General features: G+C 39.4%; 1 long non-coding RNA gene across 1 annotated transcript; it reads left to right on the top strand.

Annotated features, from left to right (window-relative positions):
* The first annotated feature begins 3,638 nt into the window (after nucleotides 1–3,638).
* On the top strand, nucleotides 3,639–13,340 carry LOC118353636 (uncharacterized). The gene is made up of 3 exons (XR_004812885.2): nucleotides 3,639–3,709; nucleotides 9,275–9,429; nucleotides 11,033–13,340. It is a non-coding gene; the product is annotated as an uncharacterized LOC118353636 (long non-coding RNA).
* The last annotated feature ends 994 nt before the right edge of the window (nucleotides 13,341–14,334 follow it).

Genomic DNA, 14,334 nt, shown 5'->3' with positions numbered 1-14,334 from the left:
GTGACTATCATAAATAAATAAAAATTAAAAAAAAAAAAAAAAAAGAAACAGAGCCTGGTCTTGTCCTCCCTCCTTATTACACTAAGTGTCCTGTCATTGGATAAAGCACACCTGCCTATTGACAGACTCTCAGACACTTGCCTGTGGAGTCTTCCAAGGATGGGGAGCCATGGTGACCCATGAAGGGTTCCATCCTCCAAGAAGAGCACAGATTACTTCCACTTGTTTTATAGGTGTGAGCATTTGCCTGAACTGAGGCAGATATTATCATGCTCCTGAATGCTATCCATGCGTGGTAAACAAATCTCTTCTGACATCCTGGTTGACCACTGCTGTGCCTGGTCAGGCCCCAGCTTCTACCTCCACCATGAAAGCTACCTGGTGTGGTTCATATAAACCCACAGGACTCATTAAGTAGTCTTGAAAGTTGACATCCTGTGGGCTGTGGGCAAGAAAGACAGTGACTCTGACTGTTAGGACCTGGGATCATTGGAAAAATGGCATATAGGCAGGGACTCAAGATGAGTAGGAATTCCAAAAGTCCTACTGAATCACCAGTATCGGGTGCATTCTCTCTATAGCTATAGAAATCTATTAAAAATACATCAGTCACTGCTTCTTTCTGTCTGCTTTCTGATCCCCAATACCTCTGTCAGAAATATTTATGTGCTTCCAGAAGCCTTTTATGGTGAAGCCCTCAGAATTCCAGAAGGCCTCAGCAGCTTTGAAATTACTTGGGAAAAAATTGCCTTCTAGTCTGAATTAAAAGAGTCACTCCATGATAATGTTTTTCATTATTCTGATTTTTTTTTGGACATGAAACATTGCGTGGCATCTCTTTCACAAACTAGCTCTAGTGCAAATATTATACTTTGGGATCTGTATTCAACTTATCAAATAAATTTTTTGCAGAGCCAAATTAACTGTGCAAACATACAATGTATTTGTAATTTTTGGTCATCTTAATTATGGTTTCAGTCAGCCCTGAACAGGAACACTTGGTTTCCTACCACAGATAGTCTACAAAACAGAAAGTATGTTTTAACTTTGTCAATTGCATTTACATATTTCCAGGAAAGATTGTAGGAGTATTGTCTTATTCCATTTATATGGAATATTTTCTTCTGATAATTTTATATGGGAAGACATTTCCACCATGCTGTTTTAATAAAAATTTTCAAAAATGTCCATTCCAAATTATCCTGTCTCCCTTCCAGAGAAATAAGTTTACTTAAAGGAATCAAATACTATAGATTTACTACTTCCCATCAGTTTTTGTCTTATAAGCTGAACAAGTATAATGCTTAATCAAAAAAAAGAAATGTATTTTCTATTATTATTGCCACATCTATCTATTTTTTAGGGGTGGTACTTTAAAATGAATTTTTGAGATTTAAATTTCTTATATCCTTGTATGAATTCTTCTAATTCTCACCAACTTATACATTATATCCATTAAGTATTTTATATTTTTGCCTGATCCAAAATGATAAAGTAGGAAAATAGATTCGGGCTTTTATGAATTCTAATCCAACATCCATGGACTAATGATTTGGGATTAAAAACTAAAACAAATGGAATCATTTGATTTCTTTGAAATGAAAACTGTTGAAATTTGCCCATACTGGTGTATTGTGTATGCACCCAAAACTACTCTATAATATCCAGGAAAAGGGAACTATATGAGGTGGAAGAGACTTGTAGACTTGTACCATCTGGAGACTGGTTATAATGAACACAACCTCACTGGGTTCCTCCCAGCATGGTGAAGGAGTCCTGAGTTCATTTTGTAGCTTCTGTGGGATCTGGGAAATTCAGAGTTGGTCAACCCCTCTCCTTCAGCATCTGTACGTAGAATTCCAGAAGAAAAAGAAGGAAGGAAAAGGATGGTGCTGCCTTCCAGTCTCCTGCCCTCCTTTGCTCCACAACCAGTTCCTCTTGGATAGAGAATGAACAGACGCAACAGAAACCCCAAAGAAGGCAAGGTGGAATTTTATAATTTCCTTTTTGTAACATTTCTTCCATGTTTTCTTATAATGTGTTCTTGGCACTTAGTGCTTCACTGAAATCATGCTGGTCAGATGAGAAATAAGGTTTCATAAAGCTGGCCTCAAAATCAAGTATGATTTCCAGATAGGGGGTGAGGCTGCATGCCAGGGAACATGCATTTAATTCTCAGATGCATCAATCAAAGTAAATCTAACTGTCTGAAGGTTCTTTCGACTTAGTAAAAATCAATAGACTAATGCGTCCACACCATATTTCCTCATGAGCAAGCTTTAAAGTTTCCTGTGGGCCTCTCCCCAGGCCCCCTCTCAGAACTTACATTTTCCTTTTGAATGCACCATTTCACTGGAAGTCCAGTCATGCAGGAGAGTGTTGCATCACTCAGTTAACCTCGGTGCCATAGGCAAAGGCCTTTCCTTTAATTCTGCAATAGGCACCTCTTCTGCCCTTCCTAGTTAATCCCTCTCCTCTTCAAACTTAAAGTAAAAATGCTACTGTGGATCTTTTTTTCTTCTCAATGATAGCAAATGCTGTCAAGCTATTTTATGAGAGGTGAGAAAGATGATATGGAGGTATCACAGAATAATATTTGAGAAGTTTCAGGTATCTGTATATCTTAGCCTGGGATTTTCCAAAAGCAGAGCCTGAGAAAAAGGTTTGTGTGCAAATAATTTATTTGAGACTTGTTCCAGGGGTATAGTAAAGACAGGGTGGTGGCAGGGAGGTTGGTACATCAGGGAAGAAGGAAAAGCCAATGCACCAATGTGTTATTGAGTTGGCTCCCAGTATAGGCTCCTTGCACTTGATAACCCAAGGCCTTCTCAGGAGATTCATGACATGGATCTCAAAACTGTCTGCTCAGGGCACAAAGAAAGGAGCCTTTATTCTTCATTTGCCAACCCCATTGGCCAAGGGTGGATCTATCTGTATTCATTCCCACATACTTTCTGGTTGCATCTATATGAAGGCCAGGTGGGTTCCCCTGAGTGCCTGCTGCTGTGGTGTCCCAGAAACGTTATGGTAAGAAGCAAGCAGTAAGAGACACAACATGTGGCAAGCCACTGTCAAGCTACCTCTGAGTGAAACTGCTGGACACCACAGTATATAATACGTGGCCAAAATATCCTGCTTATTTGGGATTGTTATGAAAAGCAAGCTGCTTCCTAAAGCTACATCTGTCTCTACATCGTAAAACTGTTTTTATTAGCCCATAAGGACTCTATTAGAAATTTTCCGAAGTTATCAAAGAATCACCTATAATATATAACTCTCCGATTTGTTCCCATGCCAAACAATGTTCTACGTAATCTCTATAAAGTACCATCGCATTATGTCCACTGTTGATGAATTCACTATTACTTTGTATTAGTCAGGATCTTTCTGGATACCAGTGAGAAAAATGCCATTCAAATGAGTGGAGGCAAAGAAAATAAAAGAGGAGTTTTAGTAGTTTGTGTAATAGTTGTGAAGTCTTAAGGTGAAATAATTTCAGGCTAGCTATACCCAAGGTCTCAGATGATGCCATCAGATCTCAATCCTTCTTTCCCTTCTAGCTCCTTTCCCTCTTTCCCTCCATGTATTGACTGTCTTTCTGTGCTATTCTTTGCATGCTAACTCTGTTCTATTGTTACAGATGGATGGGAATAATAGCCAACAGCAGCCCAAACCTTTCAACGTCATAGCTTGTGATTCGGAGTCTTATGTAAGTATCTATTTAACCTGTAGGCTGGTCACTGTGGGGGGGAATATGGGGTACCATGATCAGCAAGGCTTGAATTAAATAGCCACTCTTGTGGTCTAGGTAATATTCTGGACTTGTCCCATCAGAATCATGTAGGCTGGGAGATTGGCAGGTCTCAGCAGAAGGAGATGTGCCAGGCATTTAGGAACAGCGATATGCAATGCAGCCCATGAGTGAAGCTTCCAATAAAGCCTTCCTTTTTGGGGCACCTGGGTGGCTCGGTTGGTTAGATGTCTGCCATCAACTCAGGTCATAATCCCAGGGTCCTGGGATTGAGCCCTGTGTCAGGCTCCCTGCTCATGCTCTCTCTCACTATCTCTGTCTCTCTCTCTCAAATAAATATTTTTTTCTTTTTTAAAAGCCATCCACTTCAAGCAATGAAACTTTGAATTTTTACTTGTTATCAAAATGATTACATAAATACATAAAAGTATTTACCACTCTTTTATTTTTATGCTCCTTTGCTCCCCTTACTGCTTTTTTCTCCTCTCAGTCTTTTCTACTCTTTATGTTCTTGTCACCACAGATAACTAACATTAACAATCTAATATATAATCCTTCTATATTTTTTCTTCACACTCATGTAACCATAGCGAATATATACATGCATATGTAGACATATACAGATATGTGATTCTTAAATAAGGATGAACTTTTGCCCTGTGGGGACCTTTGATAATATCTAGAGACACTTGGCTGTCACAGCTCAGGAGGTACTATTGACATCTAATAGGTAGCGGTCAGCGATGCTGTTAAATATCCTATAGTGTACAGGACAGTCTCCACTACAAAGAATTATCTGGCCCAAGATGTCAAAGAATTATCTGGCCCACTGAGGTTAAGAAGCCTCGAGATATGTACATGTATATAAGCTTTACTTATTGTTTGCTTATAAAATTGATATCATATTAAACCCAACTTTCTGCATTTTGTTTCTCTCACTCAATAATACCTTATTAAAATAACTCAGTATCAACTGATATAGGATGAATTAACTCTGCATGATGGTTACTTAATATTTCATTTTGTGGATATAACCTAATCTATTTAACTACTCACTCACTGACAGATTTCATTCATTTTGTTTTCTGGTTTGGAGTTGTTTTTTCCTCTACATCCTTGTCTTAGTTTGGGAATCCCTGAAGTAAATTCTGAGATGAGGGTTTAAGTGTGATAGTTTGAAAGTGGAAGGAACACAGTAGGGGAGTGGAAAAGTGAAACAGGGGAAGGAAGACAGCCCATGAAGGGTGCAGTATCCAGACAGCTATCCCAGTGTACAATTGGAACTTAATTCCATTAGGGAGCTCTCAGAGCCAGGATAGAAAATGTGCTTCAGGAATTTTCTACCCGAGGGTGAGGGAGCAGAGGTATTTATACCAACCCAAGCCAGTGATTGCTTGTGGGCTACTCCTAGTGAGCATTGATTCCCCAGTACTTTGTAAGTTGGCCATGCAGGTTCCAACAACAATCTCAGGCAAATGTATGTACTGTCTGTTGAAAGACAGGTTGGTGGGCATTGATGTAGTGAGGTGAGCATATAGGGGCTGGACACTGCTAACTATCTTACATATCTTTATTTTTAGTGCTCTTATTTCTGTGGACTAGTCTTTTGATAAAGGTTTTGCTGGGTAAAAGTGTACATTTATATTAGTTTTGATAGATGCTATCTGATTACTTTCCAAAATAAATGTCATAACTTACATTTCCTCCAACAAATTTGGAAAATACTCTTTTCCCACATCCTTGCCAGCAAGAAATATCATGACCCTTCAATTTTTTTGCCAGTCTGATAAATATAACATCTTACTACTTTAAAAATTATCTTCCAGTGCTCGCTTCAGCAGCACATATACTAAAAATTATTTTCCTGACTAATATTTTAGTTTGTTGGCCAAAAGAATTTACCCTCCTGTAAAATATCTCTTCAGATTCATCTATTTTTTTGTAGGTATTCCCCCCTTTCTGACAATTTTTAAGAGTACTTTGTGCTTTATACTAACCCACTATCTGTTCTCTGTTAGAAATATTTTTCCAAGTCTATTGTTGGCCTATCAAAACTCTTTAAAAATATTTTTTATAATATAGACGTTTTATGGAACATTTTCTGGATATACTGTATTTTGATAATTCAAAGATATCAAGACACATTATTATGTACCACTAAGAATGAAAAAAAAAAGCCCCACTGTTAATTAGTTGCTACAATACTTTCTCATGAATTGAAGTTTCTACTTGTAGAAGGGATGTTTTTTGATGTTTAGCATTAACACTATAATTTTGTGGCACACTGCAGAACGCTGGGTTTTGTTAGCAGTGCTCACTTGACTAATTCTCTTATTTTTCGTCTATTAAACTATATGTAGCTGGAAGTTTATCAACTTCTGTTTCAAGTCAGCAGGAAATTTCTGACACATTGATATTCAGCTCCTTAATGATAGTGCTGCATAAATTTCCTTTGAAACCACTTTCATCTTTTCCAAGAAATTTGGCGATTTCTTCTGTCTCTGTTGCAGGGTTTGGTGTTGATAGGCAATAAATTTCATGTATCTCAGCCAGTACATTGCTCTTTCTTTGGCCTCACTTTTCATATCCAGTCTATTGTGGGTAGAAAACACACCTGGCAAAGGTGCTTTCCAGGCCAGCAGCATGAGGAAAAACATCCAAAAATTGTGGGTGTTACAACAAAACTACAAAAGCAACATTCTGGGGTAGTCATTTATAACATAGTGCTTCCCTTACAACTTAAATGAGGGCTTTATTCCCAGAAGCTCTAACAGTGCCTGGCATATAGTAGGTGCTCAATAAATGCTTGCTAAATGCATTAAAGGGAAGAGTGATCTCTGTGCCTTATTTCATTTGTTTAAGTTTATTTCCCACATAGTCACTTTTTTTGTATATTTTTTATTGGAGTTCGGTTTGCCAACATAGAGCATAACACCCAGTGCTCATCCCGTCAAGTGCCCCCCTCAGTGCCCGTCACCCAGTTACCCCATCTCCCTGCCTGCCTCCCCTTCCACTACCCCTTGTTTGTCTCCCAGAGTTAGGAGTCTCTCCTGTTCTGTAACCCTCCCTGATATTTCCCACTCATTTTCTCTCCTTTCCCCTATGATCCCTTTCACTATTCTTTATATTCCCCAAATGAATGAGACCATATAATGTTTGTCCTTCTCCGATTGACTTACATAGTCACTTTTAAAGTGACTAGTCTAGATTTTACCTTTTCTTCTTTCCTGCCCCCAAATTTAAAATTATATAACAGCTTTTATTGAAATATATTTCATATGCTATGCAATTTTCCTGTTTGAAATATACCATTCTATGGATTTGGTATTCACAGAGTAGAGTAACCATCATTGTAATTGATTTTATTTATTTTAATTTTTTTCTTCTGAGGTTTTTAAAATTAAATTCAATTTGCCAACATATTGTATAATGCCCAGTGTTCAACCCATCAAGTGCCCTCCTTAGTGCCCGTCATCCAGTTACCCCATCCCCCCACCCACCTCCCCTTCCTCAACCCTTTGTTTCCCAGAGTTAGGAGTCTCTCATGATTTGTCTCCCTTTCTAATTTTTCCCACTTGGTTCCCCCCCTTTCACTTATAATCCCTTTTGCTATTTCTTATATTCCATGTATGAGTGAAACCATATGATCATTGTCCTTCTCTGATTGACTTATTTCACTCAGCATAATACCCTCTAGTTCCATCCAGGTCAAAGCAAATGGTGGGTATTCATTGTTTCTAATGGCTGAGTGATATTCAATTGTATATATAGACCACATCTTCTTTATCCATTCATTTTCATCACCCTTAAAAGAAACACCTGTGCCCGTTTACAGTCATTCTGTATTTCTCCTCATCCCAGCCCTAGACAGCAACTAATTTGCTTTCTATCTCTCTGTATTTGTCTGTTCTGAACATTTCATAAAAATGAAATCATGTGCCTTTTCTGGCTGGCTTCTTTCACTTACCATAATGTTCTTTTTGTTTGTTTGTTTTTAAAAATTTTTTTTTATTTTTTATTTATTTATGATAGTCACACACAGAGAGAGAGAGAGAGTCAGAGACACAGGCAGAGGGAGAAGCAGGCTCCATGCACCGGGAGCCCGACGTGGGATTCGATCCCGGGTCTCCAGGATCGCGCCCTGGGCCAAAGGCAGGCGCTAAACCGCTGCGCCACCCAGGGATCCCTACCATAATGTTCTTAATGTTCATCCATGTTGTAGCATGTATCAGTATTTCTTTTTATTGCCAAATATTTCATTATATGGATAGACCGCATTTCATTCATGCATTCACCAATTAATGGACATGGGGTTGTTTCCACTTTTTGACTATTATGAATAATGCTGCTATGAAACATTCATGTCTGTTTTTGTGTGGACATATGTTTTCATTTATCTTGGGCATATACCTAGGAATGGAATTGCTGGGTCATACAGTAATTCTATGTTTAACCTTTTGAAGTATTGCCATCCCACAAGATGTTTAAGGCAATACCTTTAGGAAAGTTAGGTTTCTAACAGATTACCTTGCACAGAGCTGATGGTAAAATCTTTATGAAATGCCCAGGATGGTTTGGTTCAATCTGCAGCCTCTCTGAAACTGTGAAACTCAATTTAGATGTGGAACTGTCTGAAGGTAAGATAATAAACTGAAAAGTAACCATGACTCTATCTTGGTCTATCTCACATTCTGTCTGTTTCCATCCTCTCCTCCCTGCCACCACCCTTCTCTTTCTGGAATTCATTTATCTTCTTTAAGATTATTTATTTATTCATTCATTCATTCATTCATTCATTCATGAAAGGCACAGAGAGAGACAGAGACACAGGCACAGGGAGAAGCACGTTCTCTGCAGGGCGCCCGCTGCGGGGACTTGATCCCAGGACCCTGAGATCATGACCTGAGCCAAAGGCAGATGCTCAACCACTGAGCCACCCAGGCATCTGTGAAATTCATTTCTACAAAGACCATTTTGGGAAGCTTTTGTGACCACACCATGTATTCATACGTCATTCAGCAAAAGTTTATTGAGTATCTTCAAGCTTTCTTCCTACATAGATCTTACATTATTACAGTGGTGGGGGGATAAACAAATGAACAAGTAATATACTTTTTAAAAGATCTAAGATATAAAGGAGAACAAAAAAGAGCAGAATCATGAGGAAGAAATTGAGGAGGTGGGATAAAATTTAGGTTGGCCATGGAAAGTGTATGCAGCACTGTTAAATTGCCCTCACAAGAGCTATACCACCCTCTTGTTTGCTAAAAGAAGCCTGGTTTTCCTCCAAATCAAGTGGCTGTGTGCTTCAGTGAGCGCCAGGCCCACCTCTACCCCAGGAAGTAAATATTGATTCGTTTGAGCCATTGTGTGATTCTGTCTCTCTGGCCAGCGATTGGTTTAAGAATGGGACAGAGAGGCAATTTTGGCCTTTGAGATTCAAAGGAAGGTTGGCTGGAGACTATTGGAACTTTTCCCTCCATTTTACACAAGGACATAAGGAAAGGAAATTCTCTGCTTTAGATGTTTGTGAAGTGATGCTTGAAGCTGGTGGAGGCTGGTGGGGGAAAACCTGAAGATGACAGAGCAAAGCGATGGAAAGAACCTGGATCCCAGAAGTTGTTGAGACACTTAATCAGCCTACTCTGGAGCCACACTACCTCCAGACTTCCTATTATGTAAGATAATACATCCCCTTATTATTTAAGCCATTTGAGTTCCTTTGTCTATCGCTTGTAGCCCAAGGCATCTCAACAGAAACAGCCTCCCTACAAAGATGACATATGAGTGGAGATGTACGTGACAGGAAAGAAATCCAATTGGAAATGATCTGGCCTTGCTCTCCCAGTTTGTCACTATGTGATCTTCTTCCAGAAGAGTCACATGACCAAAATATGGGGAAGTTTCCTGTTATATGACCCTAGGTATCAAGGCGAGTGTGTGCTCATATTTGCCACATGGAGGAATCCTAAGGAAGGATTAGGAGTTGGAGTGTTGATGAACACACTTTCAAGCCTAAAGTTCTCTGATCTAATGGTTAACCTCTCAGTGCTATTGGATTTCCAGCTGCTTCCAGGCTAGAAGAATCCTGTGTCTGATTTTGGGCAAGTTCCATGAATTGGGACCAGTATCAATTCCCATACAATCATGATGAGCTTTGAGAGATCAATCATCCTCCATTACATGTGGGATGGGTTCTTCCCTGTGTTATTTCTGTCATTTAGACCATCAGTGGTGCCTTTTTCAGGTGAATGACTTGAAACCACATTACTCAGCTAACATTGATTTCACACTGAAGTTATAACTGTTCTCTCCTTTATCCTAGGCATGATCTTAACCTATACACACCATTGTCACCATTTGATAAAACTACTGTCCTAATGTTAGATAAAATCAAATGCTAAGGACAGAGGCCAGGCTAATGGTACTCAAGTGATTACAAGTATCCATATCTGAAATTGGAAATAAGGCAAGGTCTGCAGCTACAGCAGATGCTGTTTGTTTCTGAGCCAAATCGTTTTGGCCTTCTCTGGGGGTTATTTGCAGAGAATTCCCTTATATAAAGAGGACATAACAAATGAAGTGAATGAATGAATGCTGATCTACATTTATACAAACATGCCTGGATCATTTATTATATTTTTATGAATCATTATTATATTTAAAATTCACATATTGATTACCTCTCAGGAAATACTTAATAAAATTACTGAATAATAAATGATGGATATGGATGCAAATACAAAACCCAAAATCTAAGATAAACCTCCGTGGATACACTTTGATGATTGTTCTATAAAACAATGTATCTTAATGTCTAAGATCAGCAAGTATTCAGAGATGTTGCAAATTGCCAAACACATATTTGATTTGGTTACATGTGCTAAATTTAAGAAATGGAATGCAAATAAGCAAAGATTAAAAGCTTTTGCTGGCTCTGACATAAGGTACTTTGGCAGGGAAAAAAAACTCAATAGTAGGACTAAAATAAAGAATTCAGCGTAAATTGAAAAGACTGATCTAAAACTCCAGCTTACGTCATCCTTTAATATAACTCAATCACCCAGAAGAATATATGTAGCATTGTGAAGAATATTTTGACTTACTACTCCCATTTGAAAATGAAACTCTCCCACACCACTGCCACTTAAAACCCCCTAAAGTAGCCCAGCATGCCTCTTCCTTTAGTCCTTCCCAGTTACCCTTGCAGCAGAATGTCATATATTAAAAACTGTACTGGAAGTCATTTAATGCATATGATGATTTTTATCTTGTTTACAGGAATTCCTGCCAGCTAATATGTATAGGTAGTAATCATGATTACAGATGGTGTGGAAATGAAGACAATATGGGGTACAGAAGTTGACATACTATCAACAGAGCTCCAAAAGATGAGTCGGCAGCTTGTCTAACTGATTATCCTTTCTTTTATATACTTCATCTCTCTCTCATTCATTTCCTTCCCATGAACTTTTTTTTAGAATAGTTGACACACAATGTTACAGTAGTTTCAGGTGTACAACATAGTGATTTGACAAGTTTATACATTATGCTACTTAAACCACCCGTCTGTCTACCATCTGTCCCATTACATCACTGTTGCAATATCATTGACTAGATTCCTGATGTTGTGTTTTTTATTCCTGTAACTTATTCATTCCATAACTGGAAGCCTGCATCTCCCTCTCTCCTTCACCCGCTTTGCCCAATCCCCCACTCCCCTCAACTCTGGCAACCATCAGTTTGTTCCCTGTATTTATAGGTCTGATGCTGCCTTTCGTTTGTTTCTTCATTTGTTTTTCTTCTAGATTCCACATATGAATACAATCATGGGGTATTGTCCTTCTCAGTCTGACTTATTTCACTTAGCATCACACCCTCTGGGTCTATCCATGTTGTCACAAATGGCACACTGATATATTTGATAAGGGGTTAATATCCAAAATATATAAATAATTTATACATCTCAACACCAAAAAAACAAAAAGAAAAACAAAAACAAACCCAAAGAATCCAATTAAAAATTAAGCAGAGGGCCTGAATAGAACTTTTCAAAAGAAGACATACAGATGACCAACAAACATATCAAATGATGTTCAACATCACTAACTATCAGGGAAATGCAAGCCAAAACTGCAATGAGATATTACTTCACGCCTCTCAAAATGGCTAAAATCAACAACACAAGGAACAAGTGTTGGTAAGGATGTGGAGAAAAAGGAAGACTTGCACACAGTCGTATGGCCACTGTGGAATAGAAATGTTCAAAGAAATAAAAATAGAAATACCATATGGTCCAGTAATTCCACTGTTGAGCATTTATCCAAAGCAAATGATAACACTAATTCAAAAAGGTATTTGCCTCTCTATGATTATTGCGGCATTATTTGCAATAGCCATGATACGAATGCAACCTAAGTGTCCACTGATAGACAAATGGATAGAGAAGATGTGGTGTGTACACGTACACACACGCACACACACACACACACACACACAAATGTTACACAGCTATGAGATTCTTCCCATGAGCTTTTAAATCTCCCCTATTTTTTTTCCCGTCTTCCTACCTTGTTAGAAGCAAAAACTCTTCTCTCTGTAGTGTTCCAGCTGTTCTCTCTTTAAATCTCAGGCCAAATTCGTAGGTGTTCAGGGTGTTTTGAAGGTTATCTAGGTAAGTTGGTGGGACCAGGTGAATTGAGGACCCTACTCCTCCACCATCTTGCCCCACCCCCATAACCCCATAAAATGCAATTTCCCCCATTTTAAACAACAAAATAACCTCTTAGCCTTTTATCTCACTCCAGCCAATTCCAAATTCCCTCCTATTCCTCATCTCCAAATTCCCTGAGTTATCTGTACTCTCTAAGGCAGATGCAGTCAGTGCCCCACTCAACTTCTCTCAGCACTCAGCTTCCAGTTCAGTGGCATCATACTTTCAGCACCTGGGCCACCCCCCACCCCAGTCTTCTTTCTAGTCCTAGTGCAGGATACACCAAAAAGGTTGGGGAATTTGTGTCCATGGGAACATCCATAGCAAATGATGGATGGGAGTTAGAAGATAAATATGAAACTTCGTAATCCCTAGGTGAGATGGGCATAACCCTGAGATTGTCTCCCAGAGATCCCCAGTAGGACTGAATAGCAATTGCCACAGCAATAATACACTCAGTGCCTCACCTTTTACATGCTTCCTTCCTTTTCCTTCTCACTACCCTTCTCCCTTACTGTTGCTTCCTGGGCTTGTCTCCCAAATAAACCACTTAAAATTAAGCCCTGTCTCAGAACCTGCTTCTGGGGGAGCCAAACCCAAGACATACCCATTTCTATTTCACCACCTCTTCTAACTCTCCAACCGCTCTCCTGTGTATTCCCCCCATCACGTCACCAAAGGCCTTCATGTCAATGAACACAAAGGGCATTTTCAATTCTTAGTCTTTCAGTGACATTATACAAATTGACCACTCACACCTCTTGGAACATTCTTGACAGCTTGACACTATCACTGGTTCTCCTTTTACTTCTCTGCTTGTTTCTGCCTAGGCTCCCTTGCAGGTTCATCTGTCTCTAACTGACCATTAAATGTTAAAGTATCTCAAGACTTGGTTCTACACCTACTCTTCTTCTACCTCTATTCCCTCCCTCCCTCCCTCCCTCCCTCCCTTCCTCCCTCCCTCTCTCTCCCTCTCTCCCTCTCTTCCTCCCTCCCTTTCTCTCTCCCTCCCTCACTCCCTGGCTGATTTCATCCACCTCTTCATCTTCAGTTGCCACCCATAAAGAAAGAAATGATATCTGTATCTTCTGCCCAAACTTTTAGTCTGTGCTTCAGACCTGCATATCTGTCTACTTATATATCTCAAACTCAGCAGGATCCAAAGGAAAACATGGCATTTCTTCTAAACATGATCCTATACTGTCCTGTTGCTCTCTATCTCAGGGAATGTCACCACTATTAATCCAGTTTTTAAAGGCCAAAATCTAGTAATTATTCTCAATTCATTTCTTTTTCTCCCCATTCCCCAACACACATATCTAATCTGTCATTAATCTAATTCTTTTTATTTTACCTCTTAAATATTTTTGAACCTATCAATTTCTTTTCTCTCTCTACCATCTCCGAAGCCTCTGCAAATACCTCCTAACTTGCTTGCCCACTTCCTCTCTACCACTATCTATGATCTCTTCTCAAAGTCATAAGATTACTTCCACCCTCATTTCCCCTCCCCTGATTTATTAAGATTTTATTTGTTTATTTGAGAGAGAGAGAGCGCACACGAGCATGTGCAAAAGCAAAAGAGTGAGCTGGGGGAGGGGCAGAGAAGGAGGGAGAGGGACAAGCAGACTCTGCACTGAGCGTGGAGCCTGACTAGGGCCTCGATCCCATGACCCTGAGATCATGACCTGAGCCAAAACCAAGAGTCAGATGCTCAACTGACTGAGTCACCCAGATGCCCCCCCAATTTAAAACACTTTAATTTTAGGGGCACCTGGGTGGCTCAGTTGGTTAAATATTGGATACTTGATTTCAGCTCAGGTCATGATCTTGGGGTCCTGGGATCAAGCCCCGCATCGGGCTCCATGCT

This window comes from Canis lupus, chromosome X, assembly GCF_003254725.2.
Source record: "Canis lupus dingo isolate Sandy chromosome X, ASM325472v2, whole genome shotgun sequence".
Taxonomy (NCBI): domain Eukaryota; kingdom Metazoa; phylum Chordata; class Mammalia; order Carnivora; family Canidae; genus Canis; species Canis lupus.
The sequence above is the reverse complement of the archived record's forward strand: the minus strand, read 5'-3'. Positions and strand labels throughout refer to the sequence as shown.